Source organism: Monodelphis domestica, chromosome 4 (assembly GCF_027887165.1).
Source record: "Monodelphis domestica isolate mMonDom1 chromosome 4, mMonDom1.pri, whole genome shotgun sequence".
NCBI classification, from domain to species: Eukaryota; Metazoa; Chordata; class Mammalia; order Didelphimorphia; family Didelphidae; genus Monodelphis; species Monodelphis domestica.
Genome location: NC_077230.1, coordinates 420,575,211 through 420,582,710, shown reverse-complemented (window position 1 = coordinate 420,582,710; position 7,500 = coordinate 420,575,211).

The window sequence follows — 7,500 nt, the reverse complement described above, 5'->3', positions numbered from 1 at the left end:
TCCAAGGAGGAACAGTGGTAAGGGCTGAGCAATGGGAGTGAAGTGACTTGCCCAGGGTCACACAGCTAGGAAGTGTCTGAGGCCACATTTGAACCCAGAACTTCTCATCTCTAGGCCTGACTCTCCATCCACTGAGCCACCCAGCTGCCTCTATACAAGCTTTTTCAATCAATACTCATGTAAAATGGACTCAAGGCCCTTTGCCATCCCGGATGCCCTCCTCTGGACATCTTATCAGTGTACTTCATAAACCATGGAGCCTGGAAGCCATGATCCTCTTAGTGCAGACTGTTTGAATGAACTTTTGTGGCTAATTTGGGGCTGAATTTCCTTACTGAATTTTGAGCTTGTGGTCTCCTAAAAACCCCAGATCTTTTTCAGATCAATGACTACCCAACCTTGACTTCCTCATCTTATACTTGTGAAGCTGATTATTTTCTACCTAAATGCAAAACTTTACACAGTGACTGTCATCCTGTCATATTCCTGTCAAAATTCTTCTGGATCCTGACTCGGTTCTCCAGGGTGTTGGATGACTCTTAGCTTGGCATCATCTGTCCCCATTTATGCCTTTATCCAAAGCATTGATAGCCAGGCTAAATAGCACACAGCCAAGCTCAGAGGGCTGGGCCCTCCCTCCCCTGGAGACTTCCTACCACATTGTCGTTGAATATTTAACAAGTGCTCTTTGACAATGGTTATCCAACTTGTTCTGCAACCTGCCTAACCTAGCCTAGGTAGAGACGGCTTGTGCCAAATCATCAATAGCACCGTCGGCACCATTTTGACCTCTTTCTCCCCTCTGATCCTGATAGAGACCCCCAAGAGCCCTGGGAATATCAGTGTCCCCCAAGTCAGCAGGACTGCTTCCAGGCAAGCTCCCACGGCCATCATTGGGAAGATGATCTTCATCTTCTTCACCTTCTTTATCAACACCAGCAGCAATTGCTGGCCAAGTTGTTAGGAACAGGGAGATTCCAGGCACAGGAGCTCAGAGAAGGGCAGCCCACCATAGACCCAGTCCTTCCTCTAACCCAGCCCTCCTTTCCATCCTCCAGAGAAAAATGAGGAAAGGGCCAGCTCTCCCCACCAAGTGCCAACCATTCACAGAGAAGGTAAGCCAGTCGAGATGAGTGGGAAGACGTTCTGAGAAAGAGAGAAGAAGGGGCATGGACCAGGCACGTCCAATCATCCCCACCCTGGCCTCCCTTGGACCTTGATGGAGACCGTCCAGGACCCCAGAGTCCAGCAGTCTTCAGAGTAGGAAAGATGGGAGTCCAGCGTCCACCGCCATCATCTCGGGAAGCATCTCCTGTGGGGGCTGCAGCCACAGCTACTAAAGACTCAGAAAGGAAAGGTTTTGTCACCAAAATACTTGGCAACCACCAAATGGTTCCACATCAGAAACTAAACCACGTTCCGGGAGGAAATGACGTTGAAGATGAGGTCATAACATCTGCTTTGAAGATCCCCGCTAAGGACCCCGGGGCCTCTTCTGTCTTACTTGTAGCTGAGACTTTCCATACGTGTTGTCTCTCCTATTAGAATGGGAGCACCCTGAGACCAGGGACTGTCTTACTTTTCTCTTTGTATCCACATCACTTTGCCCAGAGGAAGTGATAAATAAGTATTCTATCCGTCCATCTGCCCTTCCATTATTTGAATGCATTATCTTCTATCTGTCCATCTTCTTCAAAGGAATAGCATGAAATAGGGGCAGCTGGGTGGCTTAGTGAACTGAGAGCCAGGCCTAAAGATGAGAGGTCTCAGGTTCAAATCTGGCCTCAGACACTTTCTAGCTGGGTGACCCTAGGCAAGTCACTTAACCTCCATTACCTAGCCCTTATGTTCTTCTGCCTTGGAGCGAACAAACAGTATCAGTTCTATGATGGAAGGTAAGGGTTTTTAAAGAATAGCATGAAATGCTTTTTTTTTAAATTTGGACAATTTTTATTTAATTAATTAATTAAGAATATTTTTCCATGGTTACATGATTCATGTTCTTTCCCTCCCCTTCCCCAACCCCTCCCATAGGCAACAAGCATTTCCACTGGATTTTACATGTGTCCTTGATCAAAACCTATTTCCATATTATTGATATTTGTACTAGGGTGATCATTTAGAGTCTACGTCCCCAATCATACCCCCATCAACCCATGTGATCGAGCAGGTGTTTTTCTTCTGTGTCTCCGCTCCCACAGTTCTTTCTCTGATTGTGGATAGCGTTCTTTCTGTATGTACTTTCCTTATCTTACCAGTTACAAATGGAATGGACTTTTCTACTAGCAGCAATGCAATGACCCAGGACAGTTCTGAGGGACTTATGAGAAAGATGCTATCCATATCCAGAGGAGGGAAAGAACATGAATACACCAATACACCATTATCTGTACTAAACAGGTAACATAAGGAGGATACTGCAGATATAGTTCAATTAGACTTTAATAAAGCTTTCAATGAAGTATTTTGTGCCACAATGTATCAGTCTCTGTGTACAATGTTCTCCTGGTTCTGTTCCTCTAGCTCTGCATCACTTCCTGGAGGTCTTTCCAGTTCACATGGAATCCCTCCAGTTCATTATCCCTTTCAGCACAACAGTATTCCATCACCAAAAGATACCACAATTTGCACAAAATACTTTATTGAAAGCTTTATTTTAGAAAATCTAACTGAACTATATCCGCAGTATCCTCCTTATCTTACCAGTTTGGTAATCCTGTGAAAAAGGGGAAATAAGGTTAGATTGGCATAGTATATTGGGGATAAAGCTCTGCTCATTCTTTACTATCATTATTTCCCTTTCCAGATTTTTGCCAACTCTCTCTTTAATGCTCCATTCTAGAGTTTTACCTAGAACAGAAGTCCAGCATACTGAGCTTCAGAAGCCAGCTTCTATTTTTTTTAAAGCAGCATGGCATTTGCCTTTTGCCAGTCTAATGGTATCTCTCCCCCTTTCCATGATCTTTCTAAAAGCCATCCCAGGTACCTTGGCCAGGTGGCTTCAAATCATCAAGGACAGCCAAGGGTTTTCTTCCTCTCTCCTTCATTATCTTGGGTAACAGTTTTCTCTTAGTCCTTTTGTTCTGTCATTTACTGTCAAAGTCATTCTTCTTTGAAGAGAAAACTGAAGAGAAAGGGGTTGGGGGGAAGGATGGAGCAGCCCTGTATTCCCTTTGTTGTCAATTATCATCATCCCATGCAAAGATCCTCCCTTTTGATCCACCTTTTTCTTCCCCAATATGGTTTTTTTAAAACCCCAATTAAGCTCAGATCTTATCATTCTGAGATTCAAGAAGAGTACCTTTTCCCAGAAACTGTTCTGAGACTGAACCTGACTGGACAGTAGTATTGGAGGGAGAAGGTAGTCACCAAGGTCCAGGGGCTTCAAGATCTCCAGAGTTCTTTATCTAAGCCTCTGAAAGGGAGGCTGTGCAGAAGGAAGCATCACATTTTATACAGGGGAAAAGCAAGGCCAAGTGAGTCCTCATTCAGGGTTACAGGGTCATAGACTCAGAACTGGGGTGGGGGGCAGGCAACATTTGATTGATATGCTTAGTTTATGAGATGAATAATAGCATAATCAACTTTAATTGAAGTTTATCTTTTTAAAAACCCAAGTTCATAATTTTACAAATGAAACTGAGGCCTAAGAGAAATGGAACAACTCGTTGAGACAAGTATCGGAACGGAGTGCAAGATCCGAATCCGGGTCCTTTGAATCTAGTAGAGTTAGGGCTATTTCTACCATGCCTTGCTGCCTTCCTTTTCCAAAGTCAAACTCAAGGTAGAAAATGACTGGGGAGGGGGCAGCTAGGTGGCTTTAGTGTATTGAAAGCCATGCCTAGAGGCAAGAACACCTGGGTTCAAATCTGGTGTCAGATACTTCCTAGTGACTTCCTGGGCAAGTCACTTAGCCCCCATTGCCTAGACCTTGTCCTTCTGTTATTACTAAAACAGGAAGTAAGAATTTTTAAAAATGAACTAGAAGATCCTTGAAGGTCTTTTCCAGGAGTCATCTAATCTAACCCCTTTATTTTACAGGTGAAGAAATTGAGGGCCAGGAGTACATAGTGAGCTATCCAGGGTCCCAAAGGTTCAAAGCAACACAGGAAGGATATTAATTGAAATCATGAACTAGAGCATACTAGTCTAACCTTTTAATTTATTTTTTAAATCCTTGCCTTGTGTCTTAGAAGCGATACTCAGTTCCAAGGCAGAATAAAGGCAAAGGCTAGGAATGAGGTTTAACTCTTGTCAGGGTCACACAGCTAAGAAATATCTGAGGCCAGATTTGAACCCATGATCTCCCATCTCCAGTCCTGACTCTCTATACCCTGCACCTTCTAGCTGCCCCCCAACCTATTAATTTTACATGTGAGGAAACTGAGGTACCAGATTTTTTTTTTAAAGGGCTTGCCTGGGAGGCTGCAGAAATAGGTACTGGGATTTGAACCTTTGACTATCGGATGCCTCTCCTAGTACTCTTCCACTGTGCAGGGATACTGCCTCTGTGACAGGATTTAAAATGTTGGAGCTGACATTTGTGCCGCTGTCTCCTGACTCTGCACCCAGCCAGCATTCTTTCCATTGCAGCACCTTGGCTCAGGGAAAGACACTTGGAAGAAGGGGTGAAATCTGGACCCCAGCTAGGAAAGGAAAAGGGATGCTTTTCCCACCATCCAGGGTCTCCTTACTCTCAGCTTTCCTCCACTGGTCCAGAAACCAGAAGATGGAGGTAGGCCTGGGTCTGCCTGTTTCCATAGAAACAAATGGGCCCCACCCCACCCCTCTGCTGAGGGAAAGAGATGCAGTTGCCATGACAACCCTCACCCTTAGCAAGATTCCTGAACAAGCTAGGCCCCTGCTCTGCCTCTCCCAGACTCTGGTCAGTGAAGCACTAGGAGATTCGGGATCCAAATGACTCTGTTAGTTATCCCCCAGTAGACAAGCTTTCTTCTGTGCGCTGGCTCCCTCCCTTCCCTGTCTACCTGCTCCTCCACCCTGGGCCCACTGCTGCTCTCAGGGACCTGTCCGTAGGGGTAAAGGGAGCCCCGAGGGCCAGGGGGGAAGAGCCCATGAAGTCTTCCCTTTGTGCAAAGGGGTAGTGAGAGAGGAAGCCTGGTCTGGGATCCTAGAATTTTCAGGGCCCAAGATGAGCCCGGTGGGTCCAAGCTGGAGGCTTTTTAGGTCCTGAGGTCCTCATTCTTGAAAATGATGAGAGCCTGCTGGGTCTGGAGGTGGGAAATGCAGCGTGGCTTCAGGGCTGATACGTTCTCCCTTGGAAGAGAAGTCAAGGCCAGGACGGGGGCAGAGGAAGCACAAGACACCCAGGCTCCAGGCCCAGGGAGGTGGAGTGGGGGGAGGTAAGCACGGGACCTGATGCTCCATCAGAAGTTTCGTGGGAACCTTGCCTCCTGTCCTGACTTCCTCCTCCCAAGCCCAGCTGCGGGGGCCCAGGACGCATATGAGCCAACCACTTCAGAGGACCTAGATCCTCCCATTCAGCCTTTTAAAGGGCGGCTGGAGTCAGGAAGCCTGCCTGGCCGGAGCTTTGAGGTTGGGGATGAAAGGAACTGGTCAGGAATGCTGGAATGAGGAAGGGGGCTGATGGGCGTCTCCTCCGACTGGAGCTTTAGGGGAAACCGAGGTCTCCCCGACCCCTCTCATTCTCAAAGTTGGCATTCCTCTTTAGAAACCACTGGCGACACCCCCAGAGTGGAGTGTCCCAAACATGCCTCCTCTAGTCTCCTTCGAGGGCTTTTCAGGCCTTTCACATGTAGCTGACTCTTTGTGACCCCATCTGGGGTTTTCTAAGCAAAGATCCTGAAGTGGGAAGCCAGATTTGAACCCAGGTCTTCCTGACTTCACTAAAACCTTTGAGAAGCAGGAATTGTCATTTTGAGTACTGAGCTGTCTTGCCTTTCCCAAAGCACCCTGGTTTGGCAGAAGGGCCAGCAGGAAGCGGAATCGAGTCGGGGCCGGGAGATAGAGGCTTTGGGGGCTCTCATGCCCCAGGAGGTGAAGGAGCTCCACCCCAACTTGCCCTGATGACCCCAGGCATCGAGGAGGCTCTTCAAGCTCCCCAACCCTTCTGAGAAGTTAAAGCTGAGCGACTGTCCCTGGCCGCCCTCAAATGGTTTATAAATCATCTCCAACTGTGACCAGACCGTCCCAAGGCTTTTGTTAATCAGTCTCTGGTGGCAAGGGGGGGAAGGTGACGGTCCTGAGCTGGCGCCACTCCCCTCTTGGCCCCTGCCCTCAACCCTCTCCCTCCAAGAGGCCTTTGGACCCTACGGCCCAAGGAGCCGGGTCACAGCGCCTGGCCATCTCGGAGCTGCCAGGCACCATCTCCTCTGCTTGGCAGCTGGAACGAAGCTGCCTTCAGTTTGCAGTCTTGAGGCGAGCAATGGCTGGGGTCTCCACCAGTCAGGGCAGGCCCCATGGCCTTGGGAAACAGGCACTGCCGGCTTCTTTTGGGGTGGGTGAAGCATCAGAGGAGAGGAACATCAAGGCTGCCAGAGGGCAACAAGGCTTCCAAGGTCTACTCTGAGATAGGCACGACAAGCAGTTTTTCGTCCCCATTTAAGAAGAGGAAACGGAGGGACGCCTAGGTGCAACAACTTGCCCAGCTAGTATTTGATCCTGGATTGGAACTCGGGTCTTCCCCTCACGGTCCACTGAGCACTCCTGACTCCCCATGGAAGACCTTTGAGGTGCCCAACTGCCTTCCTAGAGAACCTGGCTGAGCTCCTACTCCAGGGGTGGCTCGATCCCTGCTGGATCCCCCAAGTCAGGAGGATCTTCTCCCTCAGGCCTGACGGCACGTCTTGGACCCCGGCCTGAAGAGGCCGGCAAGGAGGCTGGCTTTCCAGTTCCCCCATGTTTACTGTGGAACGCTGGGAGCCGGCTGTTTTTGGCCCCCCCCCCTTAGTCATCGGGAAGCTCAAAGGCCAGGAACCCCACCTTCGCTCAACGTGAAGCCCTGGTGGCTGGTGGCTAGACTACCATATAGTTGACTGAAAAAAGTCGAGCCTCCTCTGGCTAAATGTTGGCAAACAGAGGCCCAAAGAGGGGTCTGGACAAGACCGAAGTCTCAGTCGGGACTCCAACCCGGGTGCCCAACGGAAGAGCCAAGCCTTAGCAAGCCAGCTTGTGGAGCCCCAGGGCAGCTCCCGAGGTTCTGAAGGACACGGCATCCGTATCCTCGGGTTTCTCACCCAACCCTGCCCAGAGTTGCATCACTCATGTGGGGAGGACCGGAGCTCAGGCGTCTGGGGCCCGCCCACTGGAAAGGCCCAAGTGCCCAGGTGCCAGCTGGGCAAGGGGCGGGGCTTGCGCCACTCTCCACCTGGAAGGGAGATGACGGATCCCCAGAAACAGCTCCCAGGAGTGCCCCTGGGGAGAAGCGTCCTGGCAGCCTGGGCAGAGGCCTTGGGGCCGGCCTGGACAGTCTCTCCAAGGGCCTTTTCAGCCCCGGCACTCAATGCCTAACCCTCAATC